Genomic DNA, 15,894 nt, shown 5'->3' on the forward strand with positions numbered 1-15,894 from the left:
GGGCTGTTGTGAAGATAAGACTGAGAGGAGGAGAATTATGTAAGCCAGCTTGAGTTCCTTGAAAGGAGAAAAGGTGGGATAAAAATAAATAAATAAAGGTATCAATTTACCAGTTCTGGTTCTCTCATTTGCAGCACAAAGACTCTTGTACAATAAACCTCAGCAGCTGCTCCAGGGCCAGCGTTGTTTTGGCCGCTGTGTGCAGGCATGGTGGTTATGATCTGTGCCAAGCAAGGGAAAATGGCCTTGTTGTATGTCCCAAACAGTCTGCAGTGGTTTTGGATAAAAGGGCGAATGTAATTCACAATGAACAGTGCAATTCAGCAGCTTCCCTGATGAATACAGAGCAACAGCGCAGGTTTTGTGTTGGGTCCAACAAAATAAAGGCTGATAGTTGCTGCACCTAGGGACCAAATGTGTATTTTCACTCACAGGCATTCATGTACCCTCCCCTGCAATTTAGTATTTCAAAGGAAGGAAGTCACCCTATCCCCACCCAAAATGCATTGTCCAATTATTTGCCAGAACCACAAACGGTGGGAGGAGTGCAGGATCTGCGAAAGGCCTCCAGGGGTCAGCATGCTGCAACCAGCAGCTGCTTGACCTCCCAAAAGAGAGGCACTCCTGTGTTACCCTGCCATGCATAGCAAAGTGCACCTTTCCCCTCCTTCCTCCCTTGCATGGCAAATCGTGAGAACCATGAAGAATCAAGCAAGGCAGAGTCACTGCCTGGCTCATGAAGCAGCAGCAAAATCAGAGGACTGAAAGGCTTAGAATAAGGGGATGAAAGAGGTATTTCAGATGGTCTTCATCTGAACCAACGATCACTGGGATCTCGAACATCCTTACGATGCCAGGCTCCTAGCACTCGTCATAAGGACACTTGTCTCTCCAGATATGTGCAGAATGCTTTTTCCTCACCCTTATGGACTCACACCCTCTCCATCCTTCAGAAATTTCTGGGACCAGACAGAAAGAAGGCTTCCAAGCCAGGGAGCAGATGGTTTTGGGGAAGGCTTGAATTCATAAGAACATAAGCTCTGTAATTCTATTATGTCTACTTTATGTTACATGGCTCCCCATCTACTCATCTGATTGTACTTCAAGGGAGTTCTCCTGTTCCTTTAATTTAGGCGGCACTTCAGGCTTTGACCTGAATGCTGAAGCTTCGGAGTGTTAACCTCTTTCTCAGGGTCAACAGGGAAAATAGTTAATGAACAGTCTCTTTCTGTTCAAATGTTTTCTGTTTAATTTCTCCCTGGACCTTCACTGCCCCTCCCATAGCCAGTCCACTGGCCTCCATCATGGTGCCCCAGACACAAGTAAGCTCTCCCCTTATTTACCAGCATCCCTCTTGGAAATGGCTGGGCTCCCTTGCCTGATCTGCAAGATACAACATGTCATGCCCAGGCTCCACGTTCTGCATCATATGGTCTGAAGCTCAGAAAGGCAGCAATCCTGATGACTAAAAATGGTGGAATAGATCCAGAAAAATCTGATAAGCCTCTATGAAATAAGGAGAAAACTAGTGGGATTCCTCTGCCTGGTCCCTGACAAGCAGTTCAGAATGCAGTGCAGGAGTTTGAATTAAAATGCTCTGGAGTATTTATATACTATTATGTCCCTGCCTTTAGAAATCTAACACAGCTAGGAGAAAAGATCTAACTTACTCCTGGACCTGAAAACTTTCTAAGTGCTGGCTGTGTGGGTGTTTACCTATGAGGAAATTTAGGGATGCAGCAACCCTTCAACCAAAGTCTGAGTGGTATAGTCCTAACAAAACCGGATTAAGAATGACTTCTGTTTCTGAGATTATCTTTATGTCACATTTGTATGTAAGTTGAATCATATATATATAAAGCATATAAAATACTTAAGAAAAACTTCCATATGCATTAAAACACCTTACACACAACACATTTTAATAATGGTAATACAGTAATAACAAAGTAACTGCAGGTCCTGATAAGAGAGGAAGAATCTATATTTGTGTATAGAGTACATTTCTTTAAACAGTTTAGATAGAAACATACACAAAATAGTTCAAAGATTATTAAAGGTTAACACTTTCTGAGCTAACATTTAGCCTAACATTAACTGGATGATAATGAAGATGGGACTCCTTCCTTCCCTTCCTCCCTCACTGCCCAATTGCTGCTCACTCCCTGCGTGTACCTTCTTGCCATTCAAGGATGAGGCAGGACTTCTAGGTTTTCTTGTTCATAAGTAGGGGTTGTTCTTAACTCAGATGTTTGTAACTGAGGGACTGGATGTACTCTGAATGCAGAGATCAACTCTTTGTCCTACTACAATCAAAGAATGCAATCAATGAATGAAAATAGGTGTTGGACCAGATCAAAGGCCTGTTCTCTTTCCTGTTACCCACAGGGACTAGCAAGAACACTATGAGAAGTAATAGTGCTTTTCTGTTGTTGTAGCCCAGCAAGTTGTATTCAGAGATGCATGCTGCCTCTGCATCATTTCACTTTATTGAAAAACCATGGATTTTTCCACATTATGGAAGAGGGAGTGTTGCACAGGTGTAGATTCTCCCTCATCCCTCAATTTTGCACTGTGAGCTAAAGCTGCGCGATGGTAGCAAGATGGAACATGGTAATTACATTTCTTCTGTGGGTTTCTAAAAGTGCAGCACAAGCCTGCCATATCTGCATGCCCTTTGGCTGAACTAAGGCACTAACCTATTTAGTGGGAACTGGCTGGGATCTTGCCTCAATTAAGAAGAACAAAATGTGACACTTAAATAATAAGAATTTAAAAAAGGACCAAAGAAAAGGTCAGTTCTGGAAAAGTGTTGTCTTTTTGATGTTTGCCCTTGTTTGCCAGTCTGAGCTTATACTCCACAAGAAAAGGGGTATGCAAGTTTCCCGACTGAGAATGTGGTTTCAAATTTAGAAAACATTGGTGGAAATGAAAGTAGAATATGGGATCCAGGATCAAAAAGCAGAACTCACTCTGAGGGACCATCTTCCAAGTTTCCCCATAGCACAGATCCCTGTTTATTTCCCTGAGTTCTCAATTCCAGACATGCTTACCTAGGAATAAGTCCCTTTGAGCCCCAGGGCCTTAGATCCAAGTAAACATGTCCAGCTTGTGCTGCAAAGCAGTAATCCCACCCACCTTTATTTGACTTACTGCATAGAATAAACTGCACAGCCCTTTTCACATGTGAGGCTTAAATAGGTTTTTGTTTTATTTTCAGCTGGATTTGCAGCATAAATTTAGTTACAGAATGCTTTAGAACCTAACTTTCGCTTTAAAATGTTTACAAAATGTTAAAGGCAATATAAAATTAATATATATAAGCACAAACCTTTTTTTTAATCACTGCTAAAATTCCAGTTTGCAGTGGTAATCAACATTCATTTAAACATATATACACACACAGAGGAGCCTTCCCCAAAGGTCACTATAGCTTGGTACCCAAAAGTTAGCAAGGAAGGAGGAAAGCAAAATTCCCTAGAAAGGAAGCTCCTCAATTTCGGGAAAGGTCCTGTCCTGCATCACCACTCATCCTTCTTCAGTGGAAAATGAAGCAGGGCCTCTGAATTGCATCTTACCATAGGATAGTCTCATACAGGAATAGGCCTGGGCCCAGATCACAAGGACACAAGGTACCCATCAGCTTGTAAGACGAATGGCTCAGAGCAATAGCCGCTGGTCAAGAGCCTACACGCTTCTCATCCTGAGAGCTTTAAGAACTAAATCCAGCACTTTAAATTGTGCCCAGACAGGAATGGAGAACCTGTAAATCTTGTCCTTGATCCTTCTGCAGGGCTCCAGTAAGAACTTCCCCATGACCAGACTCCAATCTGGAGCAAAGGGCAGCTCCCTCCCTCCCTCCCAGGCAATTTACACAGATGGCAGCAGTGAAAAGGAGGAATTCCTGCTGGGGGTTGACTGCTCCTTTAAGCCAACCCTCCCCCCCCCCCCCCCCCCCCCCCCCCCCCCGAGATCCAGGCATGCCTGTCATTCCATTTGCTAATTGTGCCACATGCAAATCCATCATGGCACATGATGTGACAGCCAGTGTAGCATAGCCTTTAGAATGGTTGGACTGGGACTGGGCAGACCAGTATTCACTTGCTACTCAGCCATGCGACTCACTGAGAAACCCCGAACCAGTCATTTGAGTTCTGTGGGCTTAAAGATGGGGTGGAGGTGAAAGAAACAGGTATGTCACACAAGTTCCTTGGAGGAATGGCAGTAGAAGTATACTAAACATTTCTGGCCCTCCAGTTCGCATAGGCTGAACAGGTGCCCTGAATGCTCATTCTCATTCCAAATGTTTCTCTTCCACTGATTGGGCAGTGTGCGCATAGTGTCAAACTGGACATTATTACAGTTAGGTAGATCCAAAGCTGGTTGGGCAACTGTACTCAACCAGTCCTGATGAAAGGCTGGGCAAAATTGCATATTGTTGTGGTTTGTGTAGTAGCTGCTTGTTTTGGTTGGTTGTTAAGTTGTGTATATTGTTTTTCTTGTTTGTTTGTCTTATGAGTTCTTTGAATCTGCTCAGAGAGATCTGCTGGACTATTGGTTAAGTGGATTATAAATTCAGTTATAAATTTAAAAAATAAAAAATACTCCTGTAGAGAAGTCTTGAGTGAAATGCTGCAGGGCTTTGTTCTGTGGTGTTATACATTTGTATAAATGACTTGGATGAGATAAATGAGAGGAAATTAGGAGGGACAGCTGACACCATAGGCTCAAGATAGAAGATAGGCTCAAGATAGGCTCAAGAAGGAAGGAAACAAAGCCCCATGATGAACAGTGGAAAGAGCTGTGGGCATGGTTGGCCTGGAGAAGTGAAAATTAAGAGGTGACATGATAGCAGACTTCAGGTTGGATAGTCAGTTATTAGGGCTGCTGTAGCTGCACTTTGTAGAGCCTGCAGTAAGAGATTGGATTAGATGATTTCATATATCTATTTGAGCTCTATAGTTCTATGCAGCTCAGTCCCTAGGTAGCACTAAACTTACTTGGAGCCAAGAGGTGTTTCCTGTGTATGTTCTGTTTTTTTTTTAGCTCTCTGAATGGCAAACACCAAACCAGACATGTATATCTACTGTGCAAAATCTACTTTGTTTCTTCCCCCCAAGAATCCCAAGGTCTACCATTTTGAGGGGGATGTCAAATGGAACTGGATGCAAATGAGTGCCTCAAGGGATGGAGATGACTGTTTTCAGTAGCCCATGAGGCCCACACTAGGATAATCTGCACATCCAAGTTCAAATCTACTTTCTGATTCAAGAATGTAAGAAAAGCCATGCTGGGTTGGACCAAAGGCCAACCTTCAGTTCCCATAGTGGCCTAAGAGATGCAAATGAGAAGCCTAGCAGGGCACAAAAGCCCTAATCCCTTTATCACCCTGTGACTGGGATTCAGAAGCATGCTGCCTTAGATCTTGGAGGCATTAATAGCCTCTAATTCTCCATGACATTAAAGCCATCTAAGTCCGTAACTGTCACTACATCTCAAATTAGTGCATTCCATGGTGTAGGACCAGGCTGCTTCTCCCAAAGTACAGCCTTCCAAGGTTGCAACCTCAGAATCTGACTCAGAACTGGAGGAACAGGTGGGATTTGGAATTCTTAGCTGAAATGCCAGAGCAGTAGCCTAGCAATGATCCAAGAGGCCTAATGCAAAGGGCAGGCCACATCTGGTTCTGTGGGACAGTGCATGGAACAGGTGAAGTCTGATAGGGGGCAAGCGGAACATCTGGCATCGACTCAAAAGGACAGGCCACTTAAGTAGTTTCTCCTGCTCTACCACATGCCCCACATGCAGCATCAACCATCCTGAGGAGCAGAAGTAATGCCTTTTGGTGGGGAAGGAAGGAAATGGATTCATGTTGGAACCAACTTCTTAGCACTAAGCCATATTTCCCTAAAAGGCAGTGACTTTTCTTAATGTCTTCTGGAATGTTCCCCTTTTGTATCACAAAGTCATCCCACTTGGTCAGTTAAACATGATCAAGACTGCAGTTAGAAACTTTTTTCCTGACCTGCTTAAAAGGAGAGGTGGGGAAAGATCCACTGTTGATGTACATAATTTAGCTATGTGCTGTATAAAGATGTTCTGTCCTGAATCTCTCACCATTCAGCTTGGAAATGTCAAAGACAAAATGAAAGCTGCATCCTTCCACACTTTGGTATAAGGTTGTTTCCATCTACAAACCTTAAGTTGTATCTGGGTACTTCTCTCTCATTGTTTTAACTTCCGTGTCATGGAAAGCCAAGAGCAGGGTTGGGAAGAAGAGAGATCTGAACCTATAACAGAAGTTTGACAGGGATTTTCAGTAGCTCCCACAAGTTTCTCTGGCTTCCAATGTACAACAGGAACAACATAGTGTTTGGCTTTCTCCCCTCTCCTAAATTAGTTTTTTAAGACTCTGTTGTCTAAGGTTCACAACAGAGGTGTACAATATTATGTATGCTCTAGAGAAAATGGACAGGAAGGCAAAACGTCCCTCCTGGGGTCACTATGCTGGACTCTGGAGAGGTGTGCCATAGTCACTTTGCTTGTAGCATGGCTGCCAAAGACAATCAGGAGAATGGAATCAGTGAACCTGGAGGACTAAGCAAGACAGATCGCTTTCTCCAACATGGCCGTCTCCAGACGAGCTGGATCATGGAAGCTCCAATTTAACACCCCTGGAGGGCACTTTACTAGGAAAAGGTTGCCTGCGGGTGAGGTTCTCTTTTGTCATGTTCTTTCTCTTTTTGTAAGCCCCTAACCCATTTTGCAGGAAACAAACTCCTATGAGTTAACAGCAAAAATAATGGCTGAAAACCCGAAGGTTCCTAAGGAAGTACTGTAGGTGGCCCTTGAGAAACCTGGTCCCAACATGTAATAAGGGACTTTGGATGAAAGCACTGAAAATGTAATGAAATTGCTTATCTAGAATTGTGGTGCATTATTCTATATACACCAGTAGGATTGTATCCCTGTCAAAGGGCACATATCGTCCATTGCTGATTTATTTTTAGCTTTAGCTAAATTCAAAGCAATGGCAGCCCCAGGTGTTTCCTTTCTGGAACCTCATTAGGATTTCCCTCCATTGAGGCATTCAGCACTTTCCCACCAGGAGCTATTTTTAGGATGGTCTTTGTGATGGTGCCCCTATCAGTGCTGATGAGGGGCAGGTGTGCAGGCTTAGGGGATTGCTGCGGTTAGTGGAGGCAAAGAAAGAAGCAAAATCATCGGGGAGAAACATGAAAGCTTCTTTGATCTTTGAAAAATCCCTGGTTTCCAGGCAACAGGGAAACACACGGGTTTCTGAGATGCTGAGACATTTCTGCAGAGAGTCTGGGCTTGAGAGGGAAATCCATCCACTCTGAAAGGAAAACAGTGTTGCGGAAAGGTCTGCTGCTTAGAAAGGGGAGTTTTCCAATTGCGAGGCTTATGTCTTCTCAAATCAAGATGGATAGAAACAACAACAAAATATGACTTGTGCGAGGCATCGCCTCTGATAATTTGGTGCCCAGCAGTAGAAAATTGAAATGGCATCCACCTCCCCAAACGGAGACTAATTAAGACACAGCACAAGCCACAGGAAATTTCCACTACATAAGGCATGTTGCAATGGACAAAAGAAGCTGCGGAACAGATTGAGTCAGATGGGCATGTCTCCCTGTGCTACACACCAACTGCAAACCCTAATTGTCAGATCCCAATACAGCCCCTTCCTGTCTCATTTCATCTAATGGTAGGGCTGGCTTTGCTTCACACAAACCAATGCGAGGAGGTGGAGGACCCAACAGGGAGTGGGGACCATAGAAGCTGCCTTAGGCCCCTTGCAAGAAGAAGACATGTGGGACACAAAGGTGATCATAACAGTTCTTTCAAACCTGCAAAACCAGCTTTGGGTGTTTAAGCCCTAGGAGAGCGCAGGCAAGAGGAAATGGCAGAGTGGAGATTGGGTGAGCTCCAGAGCAAGAGAGTGCTCCGTCCTTCCTCTATGTGCAGCGCAGAAATCCAAACTGGCTGCTACAGGAGTACCAGAACTGCTCCTCTTTGGTTAGCCTCTAGCAGGCTAGTAAGGTTTTTTTTAGTGTACTATTAACTTGGGTGAACTTGCTGAAGCTGTCAGGTTGAGGTTTTCAGTGGCTGAACCGTATATTTGTGGTTTATTTTATCCATTGCACTCAGTTCTGCTTTTTGTTTTCATTGTTTCATTCTTATGTTGGTATTCTTTTAACCACCCAGTAAAGGGACAGGTTATACATTCGCTGAAATAAAAAGATGTTATCCCTTCAAATGTGTTTGTTTAGATCTCCAGAGCTGGAGCAGTGGAGACAAGTGGCATCAAAGGCCATCAGGGAATTCAGCAGGAACCCCCAACAAGAAACCTCCTTTCTTTGCAGAATTGATTGCTTAAAAAGAGGGGGGCAAGCCTTGGCCAGTGTTGAGTGCCCAGTGACATCCAGTGAGCTCATTCTCTTCAACACCCAAGAGAAAATGTGAATCTTTCACCAAGCAATACCTGTGCATGCAGCACCTACTTGCTGGAGAGTTTTGGATAGATTAAAATTGACCGAACAAGGTGCAGTGGTTAGAAGCATGGGTCTGGGACTCAGGCATTCTGAGTTCTAGTCCCTGCTCAGCCATGGAGCCAACTGGGTGACTTTGGGCCAGTCACAGAGTCTCAGTCCAACCTACCTCACAAGGTTGTTGTGTGGGGACAAGAATGTGAGCAGCAGGAAGAGAATTACATAAGCCGCTTTGAGTTCTTTGTAAAAAAAAAATATATGGAAAAACATGGGGTATAAATCTAATGCAAATAAATGAATAAAGCAGAAGACAATGGTAGTCATACTCCTCAATAAGTACTGACTTTAAAGATTGCAAAAAGAGTGAGTTTCCCTCCAAGGCAAATTCAAGTCAAAGAGTTGAAGTCCAGAGATACTCTAATCAAGGTTTAAGGATATGTGTGTTTTTGTATTTATTTGTTTATTTGATGCTGGCAGGTTCATAGTCTCCACAAAGTCAGTTTTCTAGACCAGTGAGCATCACTACATCTTTTGAAATTGAATACCCTAACAATGACAATCTGAAAAGCCCCATTGGACACAATACAAGACTTCTTTAAACAGGTAAATTATGCACTGTCTGAAGAGGTATTTCTGCTTATCAATCCTTTACCTTAAGGAAATCAACTTGACAGGGTGAACCTAAGTTTTGCTGCTGTAAGAGAAAGAAAATCCCCTCTTTCCACAATATTCATAATTTGGATAAGTTTTAATTACTCTGAAGAGGGGAAATTGAAATGTTCTGAACAGGTGTACTGATCCCTGAGGAATCAAAGCCAAAGATATTTCCACTAGTAAGCCTGCAAAATAAAACATATCCCATCCATATTAAAGTTTTGAACGAAATAGAAATAAATGTGGCCTGGATCCTTTGGAACACAACCAGTTGGAACTTAGCAAACCCACAGAGGCCTGTTACGTTTGAGAGTAGTTTGAAGTGGCTACAGAACTGGCTCTAACCCTTTTCACCGTGCATACTTTGTGAAGGCTTAGTTTATCGAAGTCTTGTTTTCTATTCAATGGGGCTTTCCAGATTGTTTCATTAGTAGGGTATTCTCTTCCATAAGATAGAGTGATGCCCACTTGACTAGAAGACTCACTTCAGAAGGATTAGATAACAGTGGAGATTAGGAACCTGTCAGCATCTATCCATTATGATGGGGAAAGGTGTTCTGCCCAAGGAGGTACATGGAACCTGTCAAAGTGAGGCATATGCTCAGGAATGGCAGATTCTGGCAATGCACTGGAGGACAGAAATGTGTGGCTTGCCCTGCGCTCCTTGAACCAGCCTGCCGCCCTTGGATGCATGGAAAGATGCTGCACCTTAAGCAGCGTTGAAATAAGCTGTAGCTGTCAGTCCAGTTGGCTTCTGACTCAGGGCAACTTGTTTGTTTCAAGCTGCAAAATATCTCGGTCCAGCCTTGGGCATCTGGCACAACCAGTGACTCATTAAGCTGTGTGCTCCCCACCAGCTGTGTATTGTGGCTTCCCATGTGCTCTCCTACACACAGTTCCAGGCAAATACCAGAACAGGAGGATTTGATCAGACATCCATATGTGACCAATGGGCTATGTTGGCCTGGTGAGTCGCAAATCATGCATGCCTGGTCCAGAAGGCAGGGAGATGTGGAGAAAGCAACCTCCCCACCAAACTCAGTGCTTCCCTTAGTGAGAAGACCCCCTTTTAGAAGAAGTGGGATTGAGCATGACTGCTTCCATGAGAATGCAGTGGCCTTTCCACCATGGACACAGCCCTGAGACATGGGAAAAAGCAGGAGTGGGGAGGGTGAGCTGCCTCCAGAAGTCATGAGGAAAGATCTTTGCTATGCACTCGTGACACAGAAGCAGAATGCCAGGAAAAAGGAAGGGGAAATGCCATTATGCCCCTGTGCTGGCACAGGCTCAAGCTTCCTGTAACAACAGAGAAGGTGGGAATCAACAAGTATCTTTCTGCAGCGCCTGGGCTGCAGAGGCCACACCTATCAAAAAGTGGCTGTTGTGAGGGTCCAGATAATAGTCAACCTTTCCCTCTGAAATAACAGTGGTAGTGCCATTTTCCAAAGATAGTTAAAATAACATCCCATGGTTATCTGCAAAAACTGAATTGGGGCACTAGTGTCACGCCAGGCCATGGACATTCTCAAAGAGGCACAAGGAAGTGGAAAGTGCAGGGGAGAGCACATCAGAAAGGTCCAAGGGTCAAGCCAGGGCCTCAGAAGCTGGCACTGAGACTGTGCTGATCTGAGGGTCAAGACAGAAAGTCACGTGCCAAGCCCATTGTAGTTAAAGAACAAGCCACAATTCAGGATTGAAGAGGAGCAAGAGGATCATATGGCCTTTGCACCCTTTAAACTATTTATTGCAAGTGCTGGCCAGTGGGACAAATCTCTGGAGGCAGGGCCTGCTCACCAAACAAGGGCTACAGCTCAGTGGTAACAAAGGCCACTGGCGCATTCCCCAACTCTGGCCTATAACCCTGGAAAGCCCCGGCTGCCAGTCAGTGTGCACGATGGACCAATGGCCTGACTCTGCATAAGGTGGCTTCCAGCATGGCCCAGATTAGGACAGAGGTGCTGAGAGCCCAATGGTTCGACCTCACCACCACCCTATGGCCCAACAGCTAGAAGATACCAAGAGGCCATTTAAGCACAACTGCATTACGTGTGTCCAGGAGTTTTCTGCCAGTTAAACTATCATGGCTTCCCCAAAGAATCCTAGGAATCGTAATTTGCTGAAAACCCCCTTGCACACTTACCCTGCTTCCAAAGAATAGTTCCAAGGATGCCCTGCCAAGGAGAAAAACTGCTTGCCAAGACCTGCATTCTGAGATGGTCTTGGACTGGTGACCAGAGGAGTATCAAGCAGGGATTCATCACGTGCAACACCATCTGACTGTGGATGATGGACCTGTAGGGTGATTAGTCACACTATCCAAGGAAATCTATTTCATCCAGGGCAGGACAGGTTATATTTCCTTGAGCCATATAAAAGCTTCCTGGGTAGGTTTGCTCAATAATCTGAATGACCAAGACACCTGCCTCTGCTAAATGACCAGTAATCTCCAGCTTTTGCTTGGAGACCTCTGTCCTCTCTTTGCCGTAGCCAGGTATCTGACAGTATTAAACCTGGATTCATCTTAGCTGTGTTTGGCCTAGCCCTTTGCCAAAAGTCATCCCTCAACCAGGTTCCCACCACATTTGCCTGTACAATTCAGAATGTCAACTGCCTGCAAGTAAGCCAAGCTGCACACTGCAACTTATCATCCAGTTGGATGTTCAAGAAAAATAATATTCCTGACAATGAAAGTGCAAACCAATGTAAGTTTAGAAAGAACTTTCAGAGCTCCCCAGCCAGCAGGACTTTTTCTGTCTAAACCTACATACTATTGTGCCCTAAATATGGGATGAATAAAGCCCATCAGAGGAAACTTGTACCAGGCACCTCTATGCCCCCAGGAGGCTAGTCTTAACTATGCTGGTTGCCAATTACCCAAAAAGTATAGAGGGAAGCCCATCACTTCAGTCCTAAGTAGGGAAAAACAGGGGAAGCCAATGGCTCCCTTTTCAGGAGCTATCCATGGTGTTGAAATTCATCCCCCAAATAGGTTTGCTAAGGATAGCTCCTATAAAGCTCAAAATAAAAGCTGAAATGGATGAGGAGCCCCACTTAGGAATCACCAGCCTTGCTGGTAGGGGGACTTTTCAGTCTCAACAGGTCATAAATGAAATAGCAAAATACAAACCAAGGGACTTTTTCACAAGTTAAATTGGGGCTTTGCATTTCCCATGTTCTGGCATTAAAATCGAAATGTATGTGCACGAAGTGTGTAAAATTTATTTCATGGCAGTTTAATGTGTGAAAGCACCAAGATCTTTGTGTTGCTTGTCACCAGTATAGCAGTTGGGGCCAACTTTTCTTAAAGAGCTCATTTCATACTCCAGGATATTAGTGATCCTCTCTGGGCTGAATATAATTCTTTTTTTATGTGAATAAAAATCAGAATACGTTTCCAAAGGAGTTCTAAGAAGGTCACAATTGTTCTAGATCTAACCAAAACACTACCTATCACTTCCTTCTTACCCTCCCCAGTCCAGCTATTCCTAAGAAGACTTCCCAGCTGCATTGATGCGCATCCAGCAATGGTTACGATTTCTTTTTCCTTGAACTGCTTCCTTTTGATAGCCTTGGATTTCCCTTCCTGCAAATGCAATCCCCAATCTCATTCTCTCCCTCTCGCTCCCTCTCCCTTGCTCGCTTTTCCTGTAAGCACCTTTTTCTGTTTGCCTCGCCTCTCCGCCTTTCTGCTATCCCTTAATTACAGTTACTTCAACACAGTCCATTTTCCTCGATGGCCACCTTCATTACCGAGTCTGGGAAGCCCTCTGGCTGCTGCCCGCAGATAAATCAGTCCCCCCCCCCCCGCACTTCCCTCGCCTCCCCCCACCAAGCAAGGCTGCAGTGCGGTATGATTGCGCCGCACACCTTCCTCCCCAGCGCCGGAGGAGCCCCCTCATTCTGCATTCAGACGGGGTGGGAGTGCGTGGGAGGCTGGCAGGGAGGTTTATAAATAGTCGATGTCGCTGAAGCAGCTCCTGCTAAATATAGAAGCGCATATTGACCCAGACTGCAAAGCAGCAGCAGCTGGAGCAGCAGGGACCTCTGCGGTAGGGGGCTGGGGGTGAATGGGGGGGGGGGGGCGCCGGCAGGGGGAAAACAGCCAGCGGGCCTTCCTGGAAGGGATGGCTCGGGATGCCACTCAAGCGGGGAGAAATCTGCAATGTCACTGCAAGGACTGGCACAGGGTTGCCGGGAAGATCCAGAGGGACCGCTTTTCATTGGAATGTCTGCCACATCCTGCCCAAGCTACTCTGAGCAAATGGCTGTCCCTGCGTCGTCCCCCCAGACCTCCCGCGTGTCTTCTGCAAAATAAGACAGGCGGAGCAGCTCACACTTTGCTTTGCTTCCCAGTTTTAACGGGCTGCTCCGTTTTCACATTTTTTTTGACGTTTCCGTGGGATTCTGTTTCACTGCAATTCTCTCCTTGCTATTTTTGTGTAAGACACCTTGAGATCTTTGTCCTAAGCAGGGTTGGGGAACCTGAGGCACACCAGATATTGCTGATCTCCAGCCTTCACCATCCATGACCATCATGGTGCATCACGCCAGCTGGGGCAGATGGAAGCTGGAGTCCAAAAAGCCACAGGTTCCCTACCATTGCCCAGGATTATGGCTTATAATTGCTTACAATAAATACAGACATAACATATTGTATTTATTTATTAAAAGCTTTCCTATCCCATCCCCTACAGAACGTCTTGGGGTGACTTACAATAACAATAATGCTTTCCCAACTGGCTTCGCCAAACTCTGTCTTCTTATACCCTCAAATGTTTTGCAAGTGTTTTTCAGATTTTTGCTCAGTTGCATATCTGACTGGCATTTCTTGGAAATAAACAGAGACCCTTTTCCAACTTGCAGCTTCCACCAGTTTGCCAGCATGGCCCAGTGCTCAAGGATGATGGGATTTGTAGCCTGCAGCATCTAGAAGGTAACAGCCTGGAGAAGCATAGATATAGATAGATAGATGCAAAGAGAGACAGACAAATCAGGGTATCATCCATTTAATGAAATCTTAAATCCTATGAGTTTGAATCATGTAACAGTTTAATTTTTATTTTTTTTAACAAGAACATCATGCACCATCTTAGAAAGAGGCATTTCTTCTTATGTGTTAATCTTTTTTAAAGAAGTCTGTTGCCTTCTATGACCCAGCAAGATGTGTTGGTTTATAGCTTTCAGCATCTCCAAGCAGCAATGACCATACTGGTTGGTGATGATAGGAATTGTAGTTCAACACATCTGAAATGTAAAAGGGTTCATGGAGGCTGATCTAGCAAAGAAACTTCCTACACTATCACACATCTGCTTACTTAACCAGTTCAGTATCACTATGTTTAGCAGAGCTTACTCTGAAGCAAGGTATTAATATTACTACATAGCAATGCTAAACTGCAATGCAGACTTCCTAAGGATCAAGTCCTATTGAACTGCCTGATATTCTTATTTCTGAGCAGACACGCTTAAAAGATTGTGCTGCAATGCATACGTAGTACATGCACCGCATCAGTCAAATGCCTCCAGCTATGGGGCGGCATACAAATGCCATAAATAAATAATAAATAAATAAATATGCATGTGGCTTTATGGATTTAAAATAAATATGCAAGAAAATGAGAAAGGTCCTTGTCCCCAAAGCACTTCGATTCTGAGACTGACGGTGGGGAAAGGCACACACAGAGGCAGAGGAGTCACGCAGTGCATGAGCAGGGGAAACCGCTCAAGCCCGTTTGCATGTTCTTCTTCCTCGAAAGAGCTGGGGATGTCAGAGTAAAGAGCATTAGCAGCCTCCTTTTGATAGCAAGTGCAAGCAGAAATCCCCGGCATCCCCCATTCTCCAGTCCCTCCTCCTCTGCCGCCGCCTGCTTTCCTACACAGCAAAAACCTGGCTGCCTGAAGGAGATGAATATTTATGGGGATTGAAAATAGCTCCGGCATTCCGTTTCCCCCTCACGTGCTGAGCCAGCAGGGATCCTGCTAAATTGGATGTCAGTGCGGAGAAGGGATTCTGCTCATTCAGCCAGGAGAGCGGATAAAAATAGACCTCGTGTGTGCGTGGGCGGTGGGTGCTGCGGGTGCATCTCCCAAGCAAAGGCTCCTTGAGAAGCCTGCGCAGCAAAGCGGGCAGCATCCTGACACCCCGGGATCCCTGCTTCCTTTCAGGACTGCAGGTTTTGCCGGCCCCACCGTGCCTCCCGAACCGCCCTCCCCACCTGAATTAAGGAAGAGACGAGCACCGTTGGCCATTCGCTCAGATATACATGCTACCCTGGCCATTCTCCCGCCCTCCTTTCTAGAAGTTCTTGGTTCCCAGGCCCTGTTTTAATTCATCGGAAAGGAAGAAAGCTCCAACGCCCCACCCACTACGTTCCCTTGGAACGTGCCTTCCCAAATCAAGAATGAGGGCCGAGGAGCCCCATGTCTAAGATTCCTAGCTTCCCAACCATCTTTGCTTTTATGGGTTGCCCCATTCCACCAACCCCCACTGCGATTCAGAAAGCAATTCTGAGGCCGGGCGATCTGAGCAACGGCACCACGAGGGAGGGAGGCGGAATGCAGTGACACGAGGGCAGACTTTGCATCCTGATCTTCCGGTCTCCTAGTAAAGCTTATTCAACCTGGTGCCCTCCAAACATGTTGAGCTACAAATCCCATCATGCAGGAGTTGCAGCCCAATACATCAGGACAGCAACAGCCTGGGCAAAGCTTATGGGGGGTGGGCGGA

This window comes from Varanus komodoensis, unplaced genomic scaffold (assembly GCF_004798865.1).
Source record: "Varanus komodoensis strain SLA01 unplaced genomic scaffold, ASM479886v1 scaffold50, whole genome shotgun sequence".
In the NCBI taxonomy this organism is placed as follows: Eukaryota; Metazoa; Chordata; class Lepidosauria; order Squamata; family Varanidae; genus Varanus; species Varanus komodoensis.